The sequence below is a fragment of the Moschus berezovskii genome, chromosome 2 (genome assembly GCF_049115385.1).
Source record: "Moschus berezovskii isolate FMDL1 chromosome 2, NW_MosBer_1.0, whole genome shotgun sequence".
Taxonomy (NCBI): Eukaryota; Metazoa; Chordata; class Mammalia; order Artiodactyla; family Moschidae; genus Moschus; species Moschus berezovskii.
Genome location: NC_142461.1, coordinates 2,618,669 through 2,634,824, shown reverse-complemented (window position 1 = coordinate 2,634,824; position 16,156 = coordinate 2,618,669). Strand labels below are relative to the sequence as shown.

At 60.8% G+C, this 16,156-nt stretch overlaps 1 protein-coding gene across 1 annotated transcript in view; it reads left to right on the top strand.

Moving 5' to 3' along the window:
* IFFO2 (intermediate filament family orphan 2) overlaps positions 1-16,156 on the top strand; it is a 47,369-nt gene that overhangs the window by 18,028 nt on the left and 13,185 nt on the right. The window lies entirely within an intron of this gene.

The following is a 16,156-nucleotide window of genomic DNA, read 5'->3' as shown; positions in this document are numbered from 1 at the left end:
TCACACCAAGATCCATCTGTCCCAAGGCCAAGTCACCAGGAGGAGGCCGCCTGCTGCCTTTGTGGGCCTGCTAGGGGGGGCGTGGACCGGCTGTCTGTCCCTGGGAGGCTGGCAGGTTGGGGAAGGGCCCACCCCTGGCAGGCTGCCTGGAGGGGGTGGCTGGCGGAGGGAAAGCCTGAGCACCCAGGGGTGGTCAGAGCTTCCTTGTGCAAATGGGTCCCAGGACTGTCTGGGATGCGGACAGAGCGGGACACACACCCAGACCTGCTTGCTGCTGCCCGCGGGGCTCCAGCCCACAAGCTCATTCATTCATCCAGTGCGTGACAGGGGTTGAGGGCCTGCATGTGCTGGCTACTTGGATACCAAGCACTCCAGCCCTAGCACTGGGGAGAGGGACCCAGAGAATGAAGCGAGGGGCAGGATGGTGCATCTCAATCAAGCCAGAACCCTGGACCCTGAAACAACAACATCCCCCCCGCCCCACCTCGATCCCCAGCAGCTGGAATTGAGGTCTGTTCGCTACGGTGCGAAGTATCGTGAGATGCTTGGTGTTCATGATCTTGTATATCTTCACAACCCAGTGAGGTAGGTACTGTTGTTACCCCATTTTATAGTTGAGGAAACTGAGGCTGCGAGAAGCAGAGTCACTTTTACCAGGCCACCCTCTGGGGCGTGGCTGAGTCTGTCTGTTGACATCAGGGTTTGAGAAAAGGGGCAGCAGTGCGGCTGTTTGAGCGTCCTCCTCCCCACCCCACCCCCAGGCTCCTGCTCCTCATCCCTCAGCCTTGGACCGTCTCCTTCTTGGCTTCTTGTTGAGTCCAGGTGCCGTGTGGCTGGAGGACCAAGTCTGGGGGAACAGAAGCCCCAGATGGGTTTGAGTTGAGAAGGGAATCTCTGCTGGTACCTTGGCAGGGCTGAGATTGGTGACCTTCTGCCTCCCCCCGGGCTGGGCACTGGGCAGGATTTGGGCAGCTTGGGGGACTGGGGGCTCTTTAGCTCTGCCTATCTGAAGGTCCTGGGGGCTGGGCCAGGCCTAGGATACCCTCACTTCAGGGGCCACTCTGTCAGGACCCAGCGGGGCCCAGGTGGCGGCCTCTGTGCTTCGCTATTACAGTTTGGAGGAGATGCCATTTGGGATCCGTTCTGAGCCCTGAGGGGGGCTTCCCACTAGTGGTAAAGGATCCACCTGTCAATCAAGGAGACGCAGGAGATGCGGGTTCAGTCCCGGGGTCGGGAGGATCCCCTGGAGGAGGACACGGCAACCCCTCCAGTGTTACTGCCTGGAGAATTCCATGGACACAGAAGCCTGGTGGGCCACAGTCCGCAGGGTAGCAAAGAGTCGGCCACGACCGAGCACTCACAGTAACTCACTGACCCCTGGGAGACCGAGGTACCCCTGCCTGACCTTCTCCTTCTCGTCATGTGGCCCAGAGAAGGGCACCCGGACCCTGGGATCAGAGAGACCTGTGTTCCCCCGCAGCATCTGCGGCTCTGTACAGAGGGCAGAGGCAGGTGCGTCTGGTGGGTATGAGTCTGGGTCACTTCTGAGCTCTGTGGCCTTGCACACGTGGCTTCACCTCCTGGTGCCTCGGTTTCCTCATCTGTAAAATGGGCGTACTTAGTAGCATCTACCTCATAAGGCTCTTGTGAGGATTAGAGGACTTGATAGTGCCCGTCACATCCTAACACTTCATATTGTTAGCTATTACGATTATGAGACCTGGACAGTTCACCTTACCTCTCCGAGCCTCAGTGTCCCCATCAGCAGAATGGGAATGAGGAGGCTAGCAGCTCCCATAAGGTGCTCTGCTGGGTGTTACTGTCGCAGAAGCCTCTCTGCTCTTTTTGACCTCTCTCTCTCTCTTCTGAGAGGCATACCCCAGCCTTGTGGGGGGTGTGTGTGTGTGTTGGGGGAGCCCCAGTGTCCTGCCCACTGGTTCACATCAAGTTGAATGTCAGGGGCACTTCCATGGTGGTCCAGTGGTGAAGACTCCGTGCTCCTCCTGCAGGGGGTTCAGTCTCTTTCCGGGGAGCTGAGATCCCTCATGCTGAGCAGGGCAGTCAAAAAAGAACAAAACAGTTGAATGTCAGGCTGCGTGGCGGCTGGTGGCTGGTGTTAAGCCAGGAGTCCATCCCCTTGAGCCGTGTGTGGTCTCTAATCCTGCTCGGTGTGGGGGACCAGGTCTCATTGCCTGTCCCTCTGGTGCCCGCAGCCCTCCGGGGCAGCCGTGACAAGGACGCCGCCCCGCAGGGAGGGCCAGGCGGTGGGCCGCACTCCGTCCGCTGTGGCAGCAGCCTTGCACGTGCCTTTGCTCAGTTCCCGGGTCCTGGTCGCTCTTCTTCCCTCCCTCCCTCCCAGGGGATTGCTCGGGACTGTGCTCCCCTCAGCAGGGGCTTGGCAGGAAGCGCAGGTTCTAGGTTCCAGCACCACCACCCCCCGCCACTGCCTGGCTGTGTGACCTCAGCACACCCTTCACTCCTCTGAGCTTCGGGCTCCTCCTGTGTGAAGGCCTGGGCTTCTGTACGCTCCCATTCTGAGGTGCTGGGGACCCATGCTCCGCGTTTGTTTTATTGTTACACCTGGACCCTGTTTATGCTTGCCAGTCCTCATTTAATCCCAGAGGTGTCACCCCTTCCCATTTCACGGAAGAGGACACGGAGGCCCGGAGAGGCAACTTGCTCAAGGCTTCAGGGCCTCGCTGTGAACCCAGAACGGGGTGTGTGCCAGCTTCTGCCCCCTGGGCGCCGCTTGGCTGCCCGCCCCTCGCTGGTCCGAGTGTGCTCGGTGTGGAGTGAGTAGTGGTGTGGGCCTGGCGGGGCGATGGCCTTGAGCTGCAGACCCGCGGTGCCGTGCGTTTACCTGCAGGGTGGCACGGGCACTCGACAATAAACAACGGAGAGACCCAAAGTGCACATTAGGTTTCCAAAATAGCCCTGGGAGTTGCTGCTTTTCCTCCAAGCTATAAACACGTCCCTGGGTGGGGCTCCCCTGGCCTCCAGGTCACAGACCCCCGGGGCCTCCTGCTCCTTGGTCTGGGTGCCCGGATCCCCTCCTGGCTCCTGGACTTGAAGAAGAGAAGGAGTGCCTGAGGCCGAGAGCTGCCGACCCTTGGGATGGGGGTTGGGTGGGGGTCCGCCCTGCCAGGCCCGGGTGGAGAGGCCGAGTGCTAGGGATGGAGAGCTGTGAGCACTAAACTGCCCACCGTCTGCCCCGTGAGAGGTGGGCCTGGCGTCCTGGCGAGGGAGCAGGACTGGTGGGGGAGAGCAGGAGAGCTGGCAGGGACTGTGGAGTCGTGTGGGGAAACTGAGGCTGGGGGTGGGGGCGGGCAGGGTGGTCATGTCCAGGGCCCCGGTGAATAGGTGCTGCACCAACTCCAGAGTGGGCCTCTTAGGGAACGCCCTGGAGGTGACCTTTCCAGGGGCCCTTTACCCAGCGAGCATGCATCTGGCGCCTTCTGTGTGCCAGGCTCCATTCTGCACTCTGGGGTTGCAGCTGGGAGCCACAGCCTCATCTTACAAGGGCTGAGTTAAGTAGGGGAAACCAACAGGGGGAGACAACCTCAATAATGAGTGACCAGTGTCTCTGGAACACAGACGAGGGGCAGTTGATCCTGACCAAGGAGCCCAGGAAGGCTTCCTGGAGGAGGGGGTATATAAGCTGAGTCCTGAAGTTGGCAAATGACGAAGCGGGCGTGTGGAGGGAGGCTTCCCGGCAGAGTACATGGGCATGGGCAAAAGCTTCGAGGTATGATGCGGCGCGGCACGCCTGGGGCATGTCTCGCCCTACCCTAGCACGCGGCCACTTGCTCCGGGGCTCATCACACACAAGGTTGGCACGTCTGCCCTTTTGGAAGAGAGGTGATGGGGCCTGTTTCTCATGCAAGCCTGATCGCGTGGCCCTGGCTCCTTGGTGAAGGCAGAGTACCACCCCAGCGAGGTTGAGGAAGGGCAGTATCTGCGGTGGGGTCTTCCTCCGTCCAGGGGAGAGGCAGCCTTGTACTATTTGACTGATCGGGAAACGGAGGTACAAAACAGCCTTGCTGCTGAGCTGGCGTGAGGACCCAGCTTTTCCCTTGGCTCCTTGGGCAGCTGCTGAGCCCCGTGAGAGAACAGCCTTGTCACACCCAGCACTTTTGAAGGGCAGGGAAGTCTTTTATACACTGGAAGCCTTGACCCAGCAACCCACTCCGTGGGGATAACTGGACAAGGTGCGGGACCCAGGAGATGCCTGGTCACCCACTGTATTACTTGCTGGGAAGGGTGCTTGCTGTGGGCGTCAAGTGGGAAAAGCACACGTTTCTTGGTGTTTCAGTTGTTTGTTTGTTGGCTTATCTGTTTTTTTTTTTTCTTTCTGTTTCTTGTGTAATTATTGTAAAATACTTGGTCAGTTTAAAACAAAGGGAAAACAAGCGGGTGTTTTTGTCCTAACGACTTTGATTTTCTTGGCTAGTTGACGCATTACATGATTGAAAGTGTAAAAGATACAGGAGAAGAAATTCAGACCCATGCTACAACAGAGATGAACCTTGAGGGCGTTATGCTAAGTGCAGCAAGCCGGTCTCGATAAGACAAATACCGTATGATTCCACTTCTGTGAAGGACCTAGGGCAGTCAGATTCCTGGAGACAGGAAGTAGAATGGTGGTTGCCAGGGGCTGGGGGAGGGGGACCGGGGAATTACCGTTAATGGGGGCAGAGTTTCAGTGTTGCAAGATGAAGCGTTCTGGAGAGGGGCGGGGTGATGGCTACACTGCAGTGGGAAAGTGCTTAATGCCACTCAACTGTTCACTTAACAGTGGTTAGGAGGGGGTCTTCCCTGGTGGCTCAGTGGTAAAGAATCTGCCTGCCAATGCAGGAGACACGGGTCTGATCCCTAGTCCGGGAAGACCCCGCCTGCCTCAGAGCAGCTAAGCCCGCGCTCCACAAGGGAAGGCACCTTGGTGAGCAGGCTGAGCACCACAGCTGGGGAGTCGGCCCCACTCTCTGCAGCTGGAGAAACGCCCACGCCGCGACAAGACCCAGGGCAGCCTACAGAAAGAAAGAGTTAAACAAATGGTTGGGATGGTAAATGTTCTGAGTATTTTACTATGACTAAAGAAAAAGGTTCAGAAGGAGGCAGGGACACGTCTCCCTCCCACCCCGCCCCCAGCCGCAAGCCTCTGTCTCTGGACATCGCTGGTGTTTTCAGTGTGGTGGTGGAGTCTTGCCTCCCTCCCTCCCGCCCTGGGTACCAGTGGGCAGGGGCCGCCCAGGTGGGGCCCCTTCACTCACGGGCAGAGTGAAGATGCCTGTCCAAGAACCCGGGGTGCACACCCTCTTCCATCCCCACTCTCAGGGCACGAGGCAGCGGTGCCCAGATCTTCTGGCCCTTGAGGGGTTGGGGGGCTGAGGACCCACGCCTGAGGGGCAGGGCTGAGGTCCCACCTGGGAGGAGCCCCAAGACTCATTGCTCCTCTTGCAGGGGGAGGAGAGTCCTTTTAATTCAGTCCTGTGCTCCCAAGTGGGCACTTGGGAAATGTTTGTTGAATCTCTCGTGGGATAAAGGAGATGGAATCTAAGCCAACAGCCAGAGGGGTTGGGCTGCAGCAGACGCTGAGGCTGCTGTGCTGGGCTTCACAGAAGCACCCACACCCGCTCGCTGGGGCAGCCTCAGTGCCTGTCCCGTGCCAGCCCCAGGGTGTGGCATTAGCTTGGGCACGAGGGCAGTGAGATGTCCTTCTGAGATGAGGCAAGCCCCCAGACGCTTGTTTGACGGTCCCGCGTGTCACTGGGCATTGAGAGCAGGGAGTCTGGTTTGGTGCCTGGGGCCCTGGCCACCCCCACCCCGCAGACCTGCCGCCCCAGGCTGAGCCGGCCGTTCTACATAGCAGCAGAGACAGCGTAGAGACCACATTCCGTGGCTCATCAGTGCCCATCCATTGAGCTGAGAGCTCGTTTACTGGGAGCCGAGCTCTGGGCTGAGCACATGGCGGATGCTGACTCATTTAATATACCAGCCCCGCAAGGCAGGCGCTCCCCCTAGTCCCTGCTGTAAGATGGGAATCAGGCCCCCGGCAGGTTCGGGGCTTTGCTCCAGCCAGCTCTGGGGGTGGGGTGGGTGGCAGGCTGTGGGCAGGTCCGTCTTGGCCAGTGGAGGTGGAGCCCTAGGGCCTTTCTCCTGCCGGGGACCCAGGAAGTGAGTCAACAGGCGAACCGGCCAGCTTCCAAGTCAGTGCACACCAGTGTTGACCCTGGCAGGGTCATTTTGGGGTGTTTCCCAAGCAGTGTGCTGGGGGCCACGGTAGGGAGTGGGGCTTATAGAACCAGCAGAACATTGTTACCACTGCCAGGCTGCTCAGACGTGGGAGTCAGGTGGACCTGGGCCTGGCCTGGAGCAAGGCGGTTCCCCTGGGCCTCAGTTTACTCACCTGTAAAGTGGGAAGGGTAATGCCTGCCTCACAGAGCTAGGGTGGGAGTAAAGTGGCTGGTCTAGCACGAAATAAGCATTTTAGAGTGAAAGCCAGTCCTCCCTTTCTCCAGGAGAGCAGAGTCTGATGAGAGAGACAGAGAAGCGAATCCTTACAACATCCCAGATGTTGTAAGGAAGGCACGTGCCATGGCTGGAGACACTTGGTTGCCTGTAGTGACTGCTCCTGGGGAAGTCATGAAGGGCTTCCTGGAGGAGGTGATGAAGGTGTTGCAAGCCTGGAAGATGTTGGAAGTGGTGTCTCAGAAACCTGACGTTGGGCTGCGCTTTGGGAAGCAGATTCCTCTTCCCCAGGAGATGCTCACTGAGCTACTTCTCGTAGTGGCCTGCTTGGCTGGGGAGAAGGGGTCAGCGCCACTGGGTGGTTTGTAGACAGAGCCACTGGAAGGAGGGCATGCCCCCCAGCCCCCAGGTCTGGGTGACGGTCATCCACAGAGCGTCCGGGTCTCCAAAGGGGCTTTCAATAAGTGCTACCGAGCGGCAGTGACGCTAGCCACCTGGGTAGATATGGATGCTGGGTAACTGGAACGGAAGGCTGGAGTAAACAGCTGGAGCCTGGGATGGACGTGGGGGCACATGGGCAGGGGCGTCTGGACCTGGGAGAATGACTTTCAGTGCCTGCCCGGGTGACCTCACGAGACCAGGGGGCCCCTCCTGCCTTAGCCTTGCCTGCTGACGCGGTGGTCCTTGTCAGGACAGACCTCTAAGCCTGAGCAGTGCCCGTTCCTTCCTGGGGCCCGTCGAGGGGCGAGGAGGGCAGAAGCAGGTTGCTGGCTGGGTTTTGCCGGCCGTGGAAGCAGCGCTGTCAGCCTCTGGCTGTATTCCCTTGGCCTTCCCCCGCCCCCGCCACATGCCCCTGTCCCGGCCAGGTGACGGCGGCGTCTAGCTCATTCTCCCCGTCACATCCACGTGATGATTATGGCGGCACAGAGGCCGTGGGGCCAGCCAGTCCTGGGCTCAGGTCCGGCCCTGTCACTTGCAGTGTGGCCTGGGCCCACGCTTCCAGCCTTTCTGACCACCGGCAGCTGGGCGGTCATGAGGGTGCAGCCGCTATCCGCACCTGTTGTCACGGGTCCATTGACTCGTTGTAAACAGCCCTGCGAGGTAGGTGGTCTTAGCAAAGTTCAGAGAGGGTTGGCAGCCTGTGCCAGGTCACAGAGGGGCAGGGTGTGTACATAGCTGGGCTTTGACCCCAGGACCTCTGACTGCAGAACCCCTGGCCCCCTCTCCACCACACACACTGGTTTGAACCCAGAGGCTGATGTCCCAGCTGGCTTTGACTCTCTGTGGCTCATCAGATAGCTTTCCTGATGGCATGGGATGTCTGTCCAGGCACTAGCCTGACTGGGGGGCCCTTTGAACTTATCCAGCCTGACACCATTGCATTAAGAATGGGAAAGTGAGCCTAGAGGAAGAGAAGGGACTTGCCCGAGATCACACAGTAAGTCTGGGCAGAGACAAGGCCGATACGCTGGGGCTTTCCTGGGGGTCCAGTGGCTAAGATGCCACGCTGCCAGTGCAGGGGCCTGGGTTCGATCCCTGGCCGGGGAACTAGAGCTCACGTGCTGCAGCTCAGAGTTCACGTGCCACAGCCAAAGATCCCGCGTGTGGCAACCAAGGCCTGGTGTGACCAAATACCTTTTTTTTTAGAGAGAGAGAAAGGACGTGGTACAGGTAGCTTGCACTGACGCTGGCTGCCTCCTTGCCTGAGGTGGTGTGGGCCTGGGGGCTGCGGTCCAGTGACAGACGTGCCAGTCTCTTCCTCCCTGCTCTCAGGGGGAGGCCTGGTGACTGCCCGTGGAGCCCCCTGGAGGCCTGCCAGCTGCCCGGTCAAGGGCAGCCGTGGCCACCAGAACAGGTAGGGAGAGTGGGATGACTGCCTGCAGCTCAGCCCTGCCGTCCGCCGGCCGGGCCTGCTCTCACCACCTGGCTGGGGAAACTCACTTGCCAGCCCCTCTCAGTTGCTTCTAGATCCGCAGAGGATCAGGGCCGGGCAGAGACGTGTCCCTGTGTGGGTGGTCCGGGCCTTACACACCCACCTGTCGCTGCCTCTCCCAGACAGGGGCAGGCTGGGCCACGCCAGTGGTGAGAAGGGCCTCCGTCCAGCAAGGGCACCTGTGTACCTTCACTTGAGCGCTTTTAACATCCGTGAAGCCTGCAAGGTGGGGTTGCTGCCACCCTTTCACAGAGGAGAAGACTGAGGTTTCTAGCCAGGGATCAGCGGGCCCTCTGGGGACCCTGCAGGGGCGGGCGGCCTTCTCAGTTTGCTGCCCTTCTCAGAGGCCCTGGTGGGGACTCAGGTCATCTCTGATTCTGTCGGGCCTGAGCAGCTCATGGCACGCATTCCAGAACCGGTTGTGGAATGGGGTGGACAAAGGCTGACCCGATGCACAGGACGAGAAGCACGTGCCGTGTATGAGCGCCCGCACGTGGACTCTAGAAACGTGGTATAAATGATCTTATTTGCAGGGCAGAAATGGACCCCCATAGAACAAACACGTGGATACCACAGGGGAAAGGGGCGTGGGAGGAACCGGGAGACCGGGACCCACACATGCGCAGGATCGATGTGCGTGTGCCCAGCGCTCAGTCGCGTCCGGCTCTTTTGTGGCCCCGTGGACTGCAGCCCGCCAGGCTCCTCTGTCCATGGGATTTCTCCAGGCAAGGATACTGCAGCGGCTTGCCACCTCCTCCTCCAGGGGATCTTCCCAACCCAGGGATTTAACCCGCCTCTCCCGGATTTATCCCTGAGCCTCCAGGGGAGCCCGTACACTGCTGACGCTGTGAGCGAAACATAAGTAATGCGGAGGCGCTGTGTAGCGCAGGGACTCTGCTTAACGCACTGTGATGACCTGAACGGGAAGGGGGTCCACGCGGGGGACTGTGCACCCAGACGGCTGGTCTCTGCCGTGCAGGAGACACCAACCCAGCGTTGCGGAGCAGCTACTCTCCGATAAAAGTCAGTTCTAAAAGTGCGTGCTGCCACCCCACTCCTGGCTTGCTGGTCACGGGTGCTGAGGGCAGGGGCCAGCGTCTCCATGACTCACCCCGGGTGACTCTGGGTGGCAGCGATGTCCCTGAGTCTGTTTTCTCTTTCCGGCTCCGAGGCCACATCCAGGGTGTGCGGGTCTCATCTAGAGGGACTCAGATCGTATTATGGACCAGAGGCCCCGGCGGAGGAAGGGCTTGCTGGGTTCGTGCGATGAATTAGCAACAGAGCTGGACTTGAGCTAGGGTCTCCCGCCCGCTCTAGCCCGGAACCCTCTCCTCCACAGCGTGCTCCCCAGCGCATTTCTTAGACCCCCACCCACCCTGAGGAGCCTTGCACAGACCGCTCTGTTGGGAAGCCCTGGAGGCAGCTGCTGTTTTGGGCTGAGAGTGAGTGCGCGCGTGTGCGTGTGTGTGTCTCTGTGTGCACATACGCGCGTGTGTGCGGTGCCCGCTTGCTGGGAAGAGGCGCACTTGATAACGTGGCTGCTCCACCCAGCCTATCACCAGCTCCCAGCCCGTTCTCCGGCCTGCCTGGGCCATTACCGCCCGCCTGTAATGGGATCGGCTGCCCTGGTTAAGTGTTCACATTAAATTAATACCTCCTCCGCGGAGACAATCAGTTGGCATTTAATTTGTGTTTCCTTCTGAGCAGCAAAGTGCAGCTGGGCAGCTGGGCCTCTGATGGGCACGCCTGGGAGGCGTCCCTTCCCCCAGATCGAGGGCTGGGTGCAGATGGAAGCACCAGAGTCCACGGGGAAGGAGATGGGGAGTGTGGGGGAGGCAGGGCTGGGAGGTTCCCATGCGAGCAGGGCTCAGGGGCCAGGGAGCCTGTCCACGCCCGGCGCCTCCGGTGACTAGAGAGGGGAGGTGCGTCAACCAACAAGACCAGGGAGCCAGGGGCCGTGGAGGTCCACGCGCACCCTTGCTGGGCTGCCCCCCGCCTCCCGCCGCCCTCTTGCTCGTCTGCATTTCTTTCTCTGCCTCCACCGTGAGCTGTTTGTGGTCTTGGACAAGGAGGGTGGCGTGGAAGGGGGCAGTTGATCCGGTGTGATTTTTGAGCTCTCTAGCAGGCTGAAACTCCAATACTTTGGCCACCTCATGAGACGAGTTGACTCACTGGAAAAGACTCTGATGCTGGGAAAGGTTGGGGGCGGGAGGAGAAGGGGACGACGGAGAATGAGATGGCTGGATGGCATCACCGACTCTGTGGACATGAGTTTGAGTGTACTCCGGGAGTTGGTGATGGACAGGGAGGCCTGGCGTGCTGTGATTCATGGGGTCGCGGAGAGTCGGACACGACTGAGCGACTGAACTGAACTGAACTGACTGAGCAGGCTCAGTAGAAGTCAGTGGGTAGGGGCCTGCCGAGCGCCCGCTCTGATCTGTAGCCTGCTGGCTTCCGCGAAGCTGCATTTGAGGAAGGGTCGCCCTGGTCTGCCTGGTCCTCCAGCTCAGACGTTAGTCTAGATAAGGAGCTGGCAGTCGGGGCCCCGGCTCTGCCGTGAGGCTGGGGCAAGGCACGCCCGCATGGGTAGGGCAGGGGCACCTCTGCGTCTGTGGGCGGGTAGGCAGTACAGAGGCCAGTGGGCAGGTGGGCAGCATGGCTCAGCAGGCCCCCAGCCGGAGTCACATGGCAGCCCGCACCCAGCTGCTCTGGGGTGAGCTCCCCGGGCCCCGGGTGCAAACTGCCCTCCGCCCACCTGCCCACCGCCAGAGGCAGGGCCCACGCTTGGCCCGGAATGAAGTTTTCCACCCATGGCTCTGGCCCAGCCTCACCTGAGCTTGCTTCCCATCACCTGAGTGAGCTGGCTTGGGTGTGCCGGTGGCTCGCCCTCCCTGGCAAGGTGTGGACCATTCCTGCGGCGCCTCCCAGCCCCCCGGAGGCCTGGCCGCTGGAGCCAGCCGTGGGATCCTGCAGTTGTTGCACCTCGGAGCGTCTGTGGCGTGCTGTGTGTGCCGGGGGGTGCTGGGCGCTTGCACCCACACCACTGGACCCCGTGTGTTCTCACAGCCTCAGAGGGGCCGCACTTCCGGCCCAGAGTCACGCAGTCGGCCAGCAGCAGGGGCAGCATGCTAGCCCAGTTTCCCGCCGCCCCCGCCAGAGGGGCCCCAGGACTTTCTCCCCAGAGGGCCCCCGGGCTGTCCCCAGGACTGCAGTGGTTTTGCGGGGGCTGCACCCACTTTCCTCCGGAGCTGGAGCCCTGGAGCCTCTTTCTGTGACTGACAGGAAGTGAAGCAGCTGTGAGTCAGTCCCTCTGCCAGTGACTTCAGCTCGGCCTTCCGCCCCTCCGAAGCCAGTCTTTGTGGCCCCTTTCCTGCGGGTCTTTGTGTCACCCCGAGCTCGTGGGGGCGGGGAGACCCTGGCCCTGTTGTTGGCTGGGGGTGGGGGTGGGGGGCTGGCCCTACAGTGCCTCCCCTCCCCCCAGCAGCCTGCCCAGACTTCCCGTCCATCACGTGGTCCAGCGGTGGCTCCACAGGAATGCAGGTGACCGCATCTGGCCAGGGCTTAGGGGGCAGCCGCCTCCACTCCTTCTACTAAGACGGTGGCCGAACCCGTGTGGACGCCGGTCATGCATCTCTTCCCCCCGCCGCCCACCGCCCTGACCTCCCGGCTCTCCTGCCCCGGCCTGGAGCTGCGGGGAGTGGGACAGACACGCTTCCTTCTCCCGGCCCGCTTCCGCCCTGGCCAGCCCTCCCCGTGGCGGGACCTTTCCCAGGGGAGGCTCTGGAGCCAAGCGGATGGTCGGAGCTGAGTGGCAAGACCCCCAGGCTGGGGCTCAGACTGAGGACACTGTCCATGGGGCCCCGGCTGGGGAGGGCGCTTGCCACCTGGGTCATCCATCCATTCATTCAGCAAATCCCTTCAACAACTGTCCGACTCCTTACGGGTGAGGCTGGGGTTAGTGCAGGGAGCATAGAAGTAGTCGTCATGAATGGCTGGGGAGGGGCCAGACCCCTGCTTTAGACCCAACCCCTGCAGCACCTCTGTGCCCCCTTCCCCACCTGGAACCGGCGTCTCCCCATCTCTGGGCCCTGACAGGCCAGGCGCAGGGTGCCCAAGGCCTCTGGAGGCGGGTGCTGGCGGAGCCGGCCGTGCCGTCTGCACGCACGGCTACATCTGTGGGCTCCCCGGTCTGAGCCCGGAGTGTAGGGGCAGAATGGCTCTTCTTGAGCATCCTCAGGGCGTGCTGGGCTCACATTCCATCTCCTTTACAGATGGAGAGACTGAGGCTCCGAGCGGTGGAAGCAGATGCCAGGGTTCAGACTCACACCCTTCAGCCGGGGCAGGGGAGGGTGCCTGCCCCGCTGTCCACGTCCTGGGTGACCCTGCACTTCACTTTGCTTATCTGTGTGCTCACAGGTCTGGCCCCTTTCAGCCTTCGTTTCTGGAAATTCTCTGAGTCTCTTGTTTCTATAGAATAGCACTCACCCCTACTCCAGCCCCCTGGCCCGCTGTGTGATTCTGGGGGAGGTGCCTCATGCTTGGGGACTGCAGTGTTTCCATCAATCCCGTGGAGATGATCTAGCCTGGCCTAGAGGTTCCTGTGAAGCTGAAGGCAGGCTCTGTGGGTGGTGCCGGGGACACTGTCAGCGCCCTGTCTGTGGGGGCCGCCTGGTCACAGCAGCATCAGCACTGCTGTCATCCATCCTTCCTGCTTTGTGAGCATCCACAGCCTAGAACGCTGTGAGAGCTGTGGCCGCAGGGCGTCCGCAGGTGGGGGGAGAGCGGGAGGATGCTGGGGCCAGAGAGGGTCCCCGTGGGCTGGTGGGAGCGAGAGCCAGACCTGGGCCTGAGCACGCCTCGGCGTGGAGGAGATGGAGGGCGGTCTGCCACTGTCCCTGGCATCATGGGCTGGCTCCGTGGTTGAGACGCCGCTGCCACGCGGCCCCGGGGACGATGGCATCCTGCGGCCTGCCAGGTCAAGCCTGGGCTCAAGGAGGGAAAACCAGGGGAGTGGCTGCCTTGGTTTGGAGGAGAGTTGACATGTGAGAGGCCTGGGAAAATGGATGGATTTCAGGAGGCCAAAGCGGCGCGAGGGAAAAGGGAATCGGGTTACCTCTGATTCTGCCTCCTCTGTCTGTAAAATGGGGACACCCTTAGGGCAGGATTAAGTGATAGTTTATCTTTTATGTGTATATGAAGGCCCGGCATGGTGTTCACCACCCTGAAAGTGACCAATAAATGTCCCTCTCTCTACTCCGTTTAAGAGAAAAGAGTTTGGAAGTTTTATGAGCTGGTGCGTCAGGGAAGGCAGAGGTGGATCCCAATGATTTGGGCTGTCCTGACCTTGGCTAGAGTTGCCTGGGTGCGCCGGGCCTTCATTTTCCCACCTGTAAACTGGGGAGGCGGTTTCTCTGCAGCTTCATAGCCCGCTGTGCACTCAGCAGCCCCCGGCCCACAGTAGGTGTGTCCCCTCTTGGTGGCAGCTGGCTTCTCCCTGGCTTCCTGCTGGCCTGTCTTTGCTTATGTTGGTCCCAATGCCTGAAACTCCCCTCCTGCTGAAACCGAGCTCCCGTGGGCTGATCCAGGGCAGGGGAGGGGACGGGCCTGGGAAGCAGGTGTTGGAATGTCCTAGAGCCCACAACTTGGTTGACCAGTTTCTGGCTCAGCTTCGTGCTCCCTCCCCCTCGGCTGAGTTGCCATGAATGCAGGGCATTTGGGGCTCCTTAAGAAACATCACTCATCCATCCACTCACCCCAGTCGGCCAGAGCAGCTGAAGGGCAAAGGATTTCTGCACTGTCAACATGGAAGCGGGCCCAGCCAAGCTTTCCCGCCGAGGGCCGGGAGGGGAGGTCAGCGTGGGCAGCGGACTCAGTCTGTCAGGCCAGCTGCTGTCAACACACAGGGGTCCTTCCTGGGTCTCCTGGGGGCAGGTGCATTGGCCGTGCACTCATCCAGCTCTGGAAATGAAAGGCCAGTGACATCACTTGTGCAAGCTCACCTGGGGTGCAGCTTAGCGAGGCGAGGGGGCCACCAAAGCGCCCTCCGCTGGGGAGCGCATGAGAAACGAGCCCCACCCCAGACCTGCTGAACCGACTCTGCACGTGAGCGTGATCCCCGGGTGACGCCCACGCTCGTCCCAGTTGGAAACTGGAGGCTTGAGAGTGTGAACTGGACTTGAGTCCCATCCCTGCTGACTGATTGTGTGTGGCCTTTGACAGGTCACACCTCTCTGAGCCTCAGCTCTCTCATCTGTAAAATGGGTTTGGGGAAAATGTCTTTACAGGAGAGGGTTAAGAGGTCGGATGCAGGCCAGTGAGACGTGTCCAAGGCACCGAGCCCAGCGCAGGGGACTCGGGTGGTGCTCACCAGTCAGTGGCTGCCGCTGCTGCGACTCCTGTGTCTGAGGATCCAAAGACGTGGCTTGTGTCCTCACTCTGCGTTGACCTGAGACAAACTGCTCTCCTTTGCTGGGCCTCACTTTTCCTGTCTGTTCAATGGGTCTGTTGACCCGCTGCCCCACCTTCCTCACGAGAAGGTTGCTTCCAGGAAAAGGAAAAGTGAGAGGGCTAGCCTCATCCCAGAGGCTCCTCTGAGAAGCTGGTGTGTGTGGGGAAGGTGCCCCCGGGTGCCCACATCCCATCCCTTGCCACCCCCTTATCTTGCTGTTGCTGAAGGAATGCAGTAGCAAGGCCGGCCCTGGGGGCCGGGCTGCAGCCAGCGCCCTCCCTTGGCCCCGCTCTGCTCAGCAGCTTTGGAAGCCAGTCCCCTGCCTGCCTCGGGGCAGCATGGCCAGGAGGGATGATTCAGCTCGGGCCCTGTATTCTGGGCCTTGGCCTCACTCAAGGGGCACCCCGGATGCCCTGTGTGGCTGGGCGAGCTAGGGGTCAGCCTTGAGCTTCTCCCCACCTGGGCTTCCTGTTCCCCAGCTGTTTCCTGGACTCGTGGCCCGACCCACGACATGCTGGGTGACCTTGGGCAGTTTCCTTTCACACACAGGGCCTCGGTGTCTCCATTTGTACCATGGGAGTGTTCCATGAGACGATCCTGCCCGGGTCAGGTTCCTAGACTCTCTCCCTGTCCCTCCTTGGGTCCCTCTGTATCTCTCATCCACACCAGGAGGCCCATCCAGCCCTGCTGCCCATGGGGTTCTGAACTCTGCCGCCCACGGCCGGTCGAGGCCTGGCTGCCGCCGCCGGGGCTGAAGACCAAAGAGAGAGAGGCTCCTCTGGGAGCCCCGCCCGGGCCGTCTGTGTCTCATGTGGGAAAGGGGAGGAATTTTCCTCTGTGTGTGCAAACAGTATCCGTTTTCTCTTGTTTCCAAAAGCCAGTGACGTAACCCGCTCTTCTGCCATCCCTCCCCTCTGGCCTATTTTTAGCTGGCCCCGACAGCATCCTCAAGGCTTCCAGACCTGCCTGATCTGAGGCCATGTAGGGAGACAGCCCCGGGGTGAAGAAATAGAGAAGCCCCTGGTCTGTCTGTCCTGGGGTGGAGAAAGGCCCACCCCTCTGGGGCAGCAGGGCCATCTGAGTGGGGAGGGGGTCAGGCTGCCCCGGGATCCACGGTCCACGGGGAGCCCAGCAGGGTCACCAGCACCCGATCTGGAGCCCCCAGCCTGCATCTGAGTCCTGGCCCTGCCTGCCCTCACCCTCACTTAGGCATGAAATGTGCTTGTGTCCAACTCTGAGACCCCATGGACTGTAGCCATGACTCTTCTGTCCGTGGGGATTCTCCAGGCACGAATACTGGAGTGGGT